Source organism: Equus przewalskii, chromosome 1 (genome assembly GCF_037783145.1).
Source record: "Equus przewalskii isolate Varuska chromosome 1, EquPr2, whole genome shotgun sequence".
Classification (NCBI taxonomy): Eukaryota; Metazoa; Chordata; class Mammalia; order Perissodactyla; family Equidae; genus Equus; species Equus przewalskii.
The window spans coordinates 9443495-9452774 of NC_091831.1; the positions used below are offsets into that span (position 1 = coordinate 9443495).

Genomic DNA, 9280 nt, shown 5'->3' on the forward strand with positions numbered 1-9280 from the left:
CAAGGCAGAAGTCTAACTCAAAGTGCCACGGTGATTAAAGGCAAAATGGAAGCACTGTCCATTCCTCTGTGGATCAGGCAGCTACAGCCTATGCTTGATCGCTGGCAGTGACACATGAGGCACACAAAGAATTAACTGGGGATTGGAGAAAATCAGTAAATCCACTCTATGCTGGTGCGCATGCTGCACCTTTGTTTAGGGTGAGTAATGTCAGCTGCTAAAACAAACCAACCCCAAGATCTCAATGGTTTAACCCAATAGGAGTTCCTTTCCAGTTCAGGTGAAATTTCCTTCTACTTCTACTATTTGGAGGCAGGAGGAAGAATCCTCTGAGTCTTCTCCATTTATCCAACAGATGGAGAGAGAGCAAAGATCACGCATGGGAGGTTTTCACGGGTCGGACCTAGAAGAGATGTGTGAACACATTCTTTCAGCCAGAACTCAGTCATGTGTCTCCATCTAACAGCAATGAAGCCTGGCAAATGTGGTCCAGCGATGTGCCCAAGAATAAGACGAGAGCACAGATGATGGTGAGTGTGAACGGTCTTTGCTACATAGCTTAACACACCAGAAATCGAACTTTAAAAACAGATTATAAAATAGCAAAAAATATTTTTACCTTTGTACCTGTTCCAAGTCAAAAATATTTCTTTCCCAGGCTGGTTGAGATTCGTTTCGCTCACTTTCAAAAGCTGTACAACCACGACCCATGTACCTCTGGAGACAATATAGGATATAAACCAACAAATTCTACTCTAAAAGCTTGCACAGAGAAGATGTTCATTTGTGACAAGAGCTAGTGCTGGCAAGTGGGGCCAGCCTGTTTCCAGAACAAGTCCCCATGTCTCATTCATGGCCTTCAGCAACCCTAAAAATGCAGGAATATACCCAACTTGCCCCAAATCTTTACTTGGTTGTCTAAACTGGATAGAATCCGCCAGCTCTCAGAAACTAATGGCTTTACTTCAATCAAATTAGCTGTTGGCCAAAGAAATCAATTCTTTTGCCATCTGCTTAGAAAGAACCAGAGCCACTGCCTGGCTGGGTCCGGAGTGTTAATATACACACTGGACCAAAGCCGCAGCTCAACTCAACACGGCCGCTCACCGGGCAAACAGATGGTGCGGACAACCGGCTCTCTGACCCGGCCATTTCTCACACAGCAGGAGTGACCCCATAATTTCTCCATCCCGGCTTCTTAGGGTCTGCTTAGATGAAGACACATTACCATGTGGTAGCCATGTGACAGCCGAGAGAGAGAGGGCAAAGCCTGCGTGATTATCGCTAATCATCGTCTGCCTGTCCCTAGGTAGTTGATACTTATCAATGAATCGCGCCAAATGTGGTGTAAAATCCCAGATAATTAACTGTGAACCGGAGCTAACTTATGCCAGGCCCATTTCATTCATATTTTAGAGGGAAAGCATGGATAAACGTTCAAACCACGGTGTTTATGCCACCACCAAATTTAGTAAGGAAGTGTCCGTATTGTCTCTTGCAGGCTGTAAATTGCTGTAAATTCAGAAGAGATGCACAATTTACGTCCTGCAAAAGGCTAGGCCCAACCCGCCAGGACAGGGGAGAATTTATTTTTTCCCCTTTTCTCCTTAGCCGAAGTTATTATCACAACTGCCGGGGAATTTGTGAGATTGGGAGATAAGGATCTTAATGACTCTTCGGAGACCCGTCAATCACCGCAAACTGCTACCAGAATCGAAATTACATCTGCATTTGAATTAGCAACATTACTCGCCAATTTAGATCAGAGTGAACATTTTTCCATTGAAGATGGAATTAAATTAGAAAATGAGTGAGTCTTTAATTTCCAGATTATAAATCACTGAAAATAATTCAACTCCTGTACCTTAAGGCCAATTACATTATCCTAAGCGACATTTTATCTCCCAACCTTCGGAGTGATTTGGTGACGGGAGCCTTCACACAAATCAGTCTTGCTCTAGCAGCAGGAAATATATCTGCCCACCAAGTCACACACATAAAACACCAGGAGCCGTTTTAATGCCGAAGCTTATTTTACATGAAATTTGATTGTCTGTTTGATCGTGTATTTTTGTGTTCTAATGAACTGATGAGTTAGCCAGATACGAGGTCTGAATTATGTCGGGTTCAGCAATGAAATTTTAAAATGATTGACTTGTTCCAGGTTGGGGCGTCTTAGTCCCGTCCATCGTCTCCCTCCCCTTTGGCCGTAGGAAAGACTAAGATATCGCGACTGTGTTCAAGACTGGACAGGCTCCCTCCCGTCTCTATCCTCATGGCACATGGCTGTCCCATTTCCACCACCTTTCACTTGGGTTACTGTCTGATGTCCGCGTGTCTGTCTCTCTCCCTACACTCTGAGATCCTCAAAGGCAGGTCACATTGCAATAGTGCCAGTACCCATCCAGCAAAGTGACCGGCTCAGAGAAGGTGTTCATTAAGCATTTGGTGCACAAAGGATTGAATGACTGGATGATTTCAGGTCCTTTCCACCTGGCACCATCACATTCAGATGGCGGCCATAGGGATTCAACAAACAGATAACCAGGTCACCCACCCATCCCACCACCACCTTCCCCAGCACCACCACCCGGGTCAACCAGAAAGCCAGGGAGGGGCCTCTTTCACCAGCAGGGTCTCGTTTTCTTGGGCTAACTGGACTAAAAGATCAAGGAGTCTCCCCAACAAATGACAAGGCTTGCTCATCACCTGACAAGAGCGGACTTGACTCAGAAAACTTCTGAGTCCCTGATGCGGAGACCGAGGGAGAAGGAAAAGGAAAAGCAAGAAGCAGTGAGGAGGCTTCAGGCCTTCTGACAAGGGCTCACTTGCAGGCAGGAAAGGAGGAGGAAGAAAACACTATTCTTTTCTTAAGATGCAGAGTGGTGACCAGGGTGATGCCTACTGACTCAACCTGGCAAGATGGACAAGGCCTTGGCCAGCTCTGGCCCACGGAGTGAGCTTGGCACATCACTGCAACTCATGGGCCTCACTTCCCCAGGTCTAAAGGGAGAGGCTGAGACACTCCATCTGATGGATACAGAGCTCCCACCAATCAAGCCTTGGGATTATTCAAGTGACCCCCCAGTGCCCCCATCTCCAAGGACAGGGGGCTGCAGGTTCTGATTCAGCCCTGCCCGACTATCGGTGTGGCCTGTGCAAGTGCCCCCTCTGGACCTCAGCTTGCCCATCCACAAAATGGGGCCCCAAACGTGGACGTGGATATCTGGGAAAGGGTTTGAGGAAAGTTAATGAACAAGAACCTGGAAGACCCTGAGTGAGCTCAGCCTGGTCCCACCCCAGGCAGGAAAGAGAACAAAGTGCTGTCTCTCCGGCTCAGAGCAGCTTGGACTCGAGTGCAGCAGCGACAATGAACAAGCAGCTCCCCTGATTAGACAGGGAAGGCCCCGCTATGCGTCCCCGCCGCACCTGGCCTGGCCGGTGTACGGACAGGAAGCACAGGGGCCTCCCAGCCATTGGGCCTGACTTGTGCTCCCAGAACCTGCTCCTGCCACCCACCCACTGCCCCCAGCTCTGCTGGCCTCACCCAGTGATGGCCCCCATTCGTTTTCTCCATCCTGGCAGAACAGACACCAGGCTCCCAGGTGCCGGCATGAGGGTGGCTAGAGTCAGGCTGAGCCATGGAGTGGGGCATTTTGCAAGTTGGTCTCCAAGCTCTATGCCCCCAGTGTGGAGAAGGGAGGAAACACTCTCTTCCATTCACTCACATCCAACAAGGAGTAGGTACTCACCCGTAAGGGGCACACCTCCAGATGAGTGTTGTCAGAGCCAGAAGGAAATAAGCCGTCGTCCAGGGCAACAGTTCCACTGGGTCTCAGAGTTCTTCCAGACATACCCAGGTGAGTAAGGAGAGCCGAGGTCTGGGCCCCCGCCTTCCCAAGCCCCAAACACACACACACCACTCAACCCCAGCAGCTCTGTTTGTCTAGTCTCTATTCTGAGGGTCTTTGTGAACTCTTACTCAAAGGAATGGTTCTGCTGCTTAAATAAAACACTTGGTTTAAGTTTTCAGTTGACCAACTGAGTCCAACTCACTGGGTCAAGATATGGCAGGGAGGTGGGACCAGCCTGAGGAAACCCTGCAAGCTCGGGACGGAGCTTGGACCGGAAGCCAGGACCCAGATGCCCTCCTCACACCTACTCAGAAGTTACACAAGAACCACCCCCACAGATTGTCGCCTTGTATGACCCAGTACACTGTCTTCACGAAGCTCACAACAGCCCTACAAGGTAGGAGCTGTCCCATGATACCCATCTTACAGATGGAGAGGCTGAGGCTCAGAAACGTAAGTAATTTCCCAAGGTCTCCCAGCTGGTGAGTGCCAGAGCCAGGGTTTGAACCCAGGCCACTGAGCTCCCCAGCCCACATCTGCACCTGTGGAGTCAGTTTACAGGGCCTGGCGTCACAGACTCGGCAAGTCCCTCCCACCTCACTCGGGTTTTCTCCATTTCCATGAAGTGCAAGAGGCTGAGGCCCTAGGCCCTTCTGGCTTTGGAGCCTGGGGTGTATTTGGCAAGGGTTTAGCGTTGCCAGACTTAATAAACAAAAATATTGAGGACAGACTTATACAAAACAAGTGTCTGTTGTTTAACTGAAATTTCAAACGTGACTGTGTACCTCATGTTGTACCTGGCAACCTCACCAGGGTGGCCCATGTTCGGGGGGCCGTGAGGGCAGGGAGGCTCGCACGTCCCTCCCTCCTGGGGTCCACAACTGTTCTCACTCCAAGGCCCTTGTCCCGTGTCCTAGGCTCCTTCTCAGCACACCTGCCCACCACTGCCTGGGGGAGGCACTGACTCTGGGGCTCTCTTGCCACCAGCACCCCTCCAGGTGTACTTGCCATCGCAGAGGGACTAATGGGCAAGTGAGGATGCAGAAGTCATTGATGCTCCTGCCAGGGTCGTCGGCTACAGTTCTTCTTGGGGTCTTGCCCTGGCTGCCTTCTGCTGCTACAGGAGATGCCTGGGCTGTCACTGCTACCTTCACACTGGAGGGACAGCAGAGAATGCAGCCAAGCATCTCTGAGCAATTGCTAACCTGTCCCTTTTTGGCCACCACAGCACCCCAAATAGCACCTGGGACATTGGTGACCCCTGACTAAGGGAGGGATGGCAATACTCAGCACCTTCTCCTCCCCAAATCCAAGGCAGACATTGCTAATCAACCACGGCACTCCCTTCCCCCTGAACCAAGGTGGATCCTCAGCATCCTCCTCCACACTGCAATCCAGGCCACCGCCATCAAGGAATCAGTGTCAGCAAAGAATTAAAGTCGTCCCTGAGATCAATTCAGCCACAGCCAAGGGACTGGGTTGGGTTGGGGAGAGGAGGAGAGAGAAGATGGGGAACATCAGATTGGAAAGAAGGAAAAGCATGGACTCTAGAGGCAGAAATCTGTTTCACAGCCTGGTGCTGCCTCTTTGCAGCCCCGAGACCTTGAGCAAGTGGTGTTCCTTCTAAGGCCCAGCCCTCTTCTTGGTGAAACGGGCTGGGTGTTCTCTCCCAGCAGCGCCATGGAGGCCGTGAATCCTGTGAGGCGTCCGGCCTGCACAGTGTGTTTCCTAGCAGCGCTCAGCATGCTTCCTGTCCCCTTCCCCGTGAAACCCTCTGAACAAGTCCCCAGGTCCAGGCAGCTAGAAACGCAGGCACAGGGAGGCCCAAAGTTCTCAGTCCCAGATGGCGTGTCTGAGGGACTTTTCCTGGAATGAGTTCAGGATCCCAGACCTGCTCTCAAAGGCTCAACATGAAGGGACTTTCATGAAGGCTCCATGTGCGAGATTCCAAACAAAGTAGTGGAGCAGAAGGAACTGAGCTATGCAACAGAGCAACAGCACGGCAAGGGTTTCTGCAGGGCCTCTGTTCATTGCCCACGGCTCTTCACCCATCCACCACTTGGTCCCAAGATGCATGACCATGGCAATTAGGTCTTTTGGTAACTGAATTATAATTAATCGACTTGTTGAATGACATACTGGCAAGGGACATTTGCTCAGGACTTTACAATTGGCAACCTGTTTGTTGACATACACACACACACACACACACGCATGTATATTTTTAGTTTTCACAGCAACCGTGAGTAAAGTTTGCATAGGACTTCTTAGGCCCACTTTAAAGATAAGAAAACTGAGTCTCAGACACTGCTCAAGGCCATGCCAAAAGGCAGGAGATGGCCAAGCCCACCTTCTTTTGGAAGACCAGCTTCCGCTCTGCGTCCTGTGTGAACCAGCAGTGAGGTCCTAGCCCCGAGAGGGGTCATGGGCTGTGATCTTAGGAGTGGAGTCCTTGAGTCTGAGAGGTGGGAAGGACCTCTCCTCCCTCAGGACACACAGCTCGGCAGTGCGCGTGCCCCCTGCTGGAGCCCCTCCCTGCAGTGGCACCTCCTCTAGGGCCACAGGGAGAAAGAGAAGGCACGACAGCGAGCGCCCACACTGGGCTAAGCTGGGCGGGGGGCAGCATCTGCCCTTTCTCCCAACCTCATGTCTACCCTACCCCGCCTCCACGCATGCACACATAAGCACGCACATGCGCAGACACTCGAACAGACATTTACACATGCACAAGCACAACACATGCACTTATACATGTACATATACGTGCACACACAGCTGTGGCCTTTGCTCTCATCTGGGGTCAGTCAGCCCATCGCTCACCCTGACCCTGGGGACCACATCCATTCTTCCTGCCGTCCCTTACTGTAACCTGATGAAAAATTCATACTTTCTATTTCCCCACTCCTCAGCCTTATTCTTCAGGGGAAGTGCTGAGAAGCCATGGAGCCTTGTTTAAAGCGTGTCTGTCCTGTGAGGTGATTTTGAAGCATTCGAAGGGGAAATTTCTGGAGTGTGTGGCAGAAGCAACATCCAGAGCAGAGGCCTTTGCCTTTTTATGTGAGAATCTGGTGAAAACTATGAATTCTCTCCCCAGAAAAAAAGCACACACACACTCACACACACATATACACACCTTCACAGGGGCATCTATATGGGAAGATTTTGACACGTTCTCTGCTCCATAAAAAGATAACTCTTCCCAGGGAGACAAGACTCACATGGGTCACATATAAATTCGACAGGGTGTGAAGATGATCTAAATGGCCCCTCTGACATCTTGTCCAGGGAGAGGAGAGCTGAGTCGTGGGGTACAGGAAGATGTGGGGTGGGGTCAGGTCTGTGCTTGAAGCTTGAGTAAAAGTGGGGAGGGTTTTTTTGAGCCTCGGTTTTGTCATCGGTAAAACGAGCACAAGAACAGTCTTTCCCGAAAAAGCTTGTTGGTGAGATTAGATGGGGATATATGGGAAGTGACCAACCTGGCCTGGCACACAGGACCCCGATGCTCACCCCGGCCTCACAGAGACAATGCCTGGCTGGACATGCCCGCCTGTTTCCGCAACGCTCTGTCCCTCTGCCTCTCCCTGTCTCTTCTCTCTCCCTCCCACTCTCTTTCTCTGTCTCTTTCCTGCTCTCTCTCTCTCTCTCCCTCTGGCTCTCTCTTTCCCTCTCTTAGTCTCTCTCTGTCTCTCTGAGCCCCCCCCCCACCCCCCCGCCGCCTCCTTTGTCTCTCTCTCTCCTGACTTCAGTCCCTCTTCAGGACTCCAAGTAATACGGCAGCAAAATTACTGACCTCCAGCCAAGCAGGACTTTGCAGGACCCCCTCCCCCAGGCCCAGGCCCCTCAGTGGCCCAACAGCCCTCTCCCTACCTGAGGCTGCCCCAGGGCAGGAGGCCTCCTGCACCCTCGGCCCTCAGGGCGTCAGCTCTGCACCTAACCCTGCCCCGCACCTGCCCCACTCGGGGCCTCCACGCTGCCCACACTGCCGCTCTCCCTGATGATGCTGCCAGCCGCTCTGGTTTCCCAGACTCGCGGGCCCTTCGGAGGAACAGAACCATGTGTGCCTGGCCTCCCCAAGGGAATCCTAGTGGGGATCTCCTGTCTCAATGCCAGGGTCCAGCTGGGCTCAGGGCTGCAGGGGGCAGTGTACCTCCAGGAGAGAACCTATTCCAAGAAGAGGTGTGGCAGGAGGTGTGTGAAAATGGGGAATGCTGTCTCCACTTAAATAAGACCACGACGAGCGAAGACGCTGTGCTTTGGATGCTGGTGGCAAAGCTGAGCCCAACAGGGAGGAGAAAGAGCTTCATGCTCGCAGGCGCTGACAGAGCCACCTTGGCTGGCCACCGAGCGGGAGCCCGGCCCTGCCCTCAGCCCTTTGCCTGCACACGGGATTGAGCCTCACACAGCCCTCTGGGATCAGGATCACGCCCATTTTACTGATGAGTACACCGAGGCTCAGAAAGATGAAGTGGTTTGCCAAGGTCACTTAGCAAGCAAGTGGCAGGGCCAGCACTCAAACCCAGGCCAGGCTGCCTGGCACACCCATCCTCACAGGGGTCACAGCGCTGCAAGAGCCCCTGGCACGGCCCTGAGCGCGGGCAGCACTGCGAAACTTGCACAGCCGTCTTTCCAGCAGGTGCAGGAATGGTGGCCACGCCTGTCTGGCTGTTGGCATTCCCCAAGTCCTCTAGCTTTCTGTTGTGGCTGCACAGTCTTTCAGGCTGAGCCAAAGGCCTCAGGAAGGAAAACCAAACTCGAACACCTGTTGGTGAGTTGGCACTGTCTCAGGTCCCTGACCCCTGGGGCTGTGGTAAGTTTCTTGGGGGGTCTATGTAACGGTGTCTGCGGACCTACGGCTCCTCTCAAAGTGGCCCCAGGCCCCTTGCTCATTGATCAGTTGCGCTGTGAGATGCGCATGGCTGGACTTCCAATACTTGGTAAATGGGGAAGGCCAGGGATACCTGAGATTGGTCAAACCCCAGGCTGTGGGTAACTCTGGGGTTCGCTGCTCTCATGACCACCACAGCTGGCTTCACCAGGGGCCTGGGATCCAGGGACATGGTGGGTAGCGGGCCGTATGTGTCAGCTGGTGCCCCGGGTTCAAGGCAAACAACACTGCCCTCTTAGTTATCCTGCCGAGGCAGTTCTCATTGCTCTGTAGGCCAGAAATGGGGTGCTGGCCCCTCAGGCCCACCTCATGGAGCAAACGGCAGGGGGCGCCATGCTGGCACACAGAAGGGAGCATGGCAGGCTCTAAGTGCTTGGGGAAGTCAGTGGTGCCTGTTCAGGGATACGGCAGCCCACATCCACTGAGAGGGTGCAGGAGGTCAGCAAATTGACTCAACAAAGAAAGGCACAGGTCCACGGTGAGGCTGCCCCACATGCTGGCTCTCCTCCCCTGAAAGGCTGTGGGGGCTGGCGAGGGACAC

The 9280-nt window shown here is 52.7% G+C and overlaps 1 long non-coding RNA gene across 1 annotated transcript in view; it reads right to left on the bottom strand.

Moving 5' to 3' along the window:
* The window catches only part of LOC139075955 (uncharacterized), a 50894-nt gene extending 47093 nt beyond the window's left edge, over window positions 1-3801 (bottom strand). Inside the window, exon 1 of the long non-coding RNA XR_011527032.1 lies at window positions 3753-3801. This is a non-coding gene — a long non-coding RNA (uncharacterized lncRNA). The remainder of the gene's footprint in view (window positions 1-3752) is intronic.
* Between the last annotated feature and the right edge of the window lie 5479 nt (window positions 3802-9280).